This window comes from Schistocerca gregaria, unplaced genomic scaffold (genome assembly GCF_023897955.1).
Source record: "Schistocerca gregaria isolate iqSchGreg1 unplaced genomic scaffold, iqSchGreg1.2 ptg000526l, whole genome shotgun sequence".
Taxonomy (NCBI): Eukaryota; Metazoa; Arthropoda; class Insecta; order Orthoptera; family Acrididae; genus Schistocerca; species Schistocerca gregaria.
The window spans coordinates 359806-360580 of NW_026061925.1; positions in this window are offsets into that span (position 1 = coordinate 359806).

Genomic DNA, 775 nt, shown 5'->3' on the forward strand with positions numbered 1-775 from the left:
TCTGAAACGGTTGTACTTATCGTCTGCAAAGCTATGTCGCGTGCTGCAGTATGCGGAGACACTAAAAGCACCATAGTAGAACGCAGATGAAGCTTCTAAGTTGATGTGATAGCCAGTGAGAAGTAGTACAATTAAAGTTTTAGGTATCGATTATTGACTTTTTAGCTGGCTTTTGTGCCTTGGACATGAGCTAGGACCTTATGATTCTGCATGAAAGGAGGACTAGCAGCCGAGTTACATGGGAGAATGTGAAAAGTGTTCATATGTAGTAAAAACCTGAGAAATCCGTCCGTTTTCGTCATTTGTTATCGAATCGACTTAAAGCCAGATCGTCACATTGGCCGCTCTTCTCTCTGAAACGGTTGTACTTATCGTCTGCAAAGCTAAGTCGCGTGCTGCGGTATGCGGAGACACTAAAAGCACCATAGTAGAACACAGATGAAGCTTCAAAGTTGATGTAATAGCCAGTAAGAAGTAGTACAATTCAAGATTTAGGTATCGATTATTGTCTTTTTTGCTGGCTTTGGTGCCTTGGACATGAGCTAGGACCTTAAGATTCTGCATGAAAGGAGGACTAGCAGCCGCGTTGCACGGGACTATGTGACAAGTGTTCATATGTAGTAAAAACCTGAGAAATCCGTCCATTTTCGTCATTTGTTATCGAATCGACTTAAAGCCAAATCGTCACATTGGCCTCTCTTCTCTCTGAAACGGTTGTACTTATCGTCTGCAAAGCTATGTCGCGTGCTGCGGTATGCGGAGACACTAAAATCTC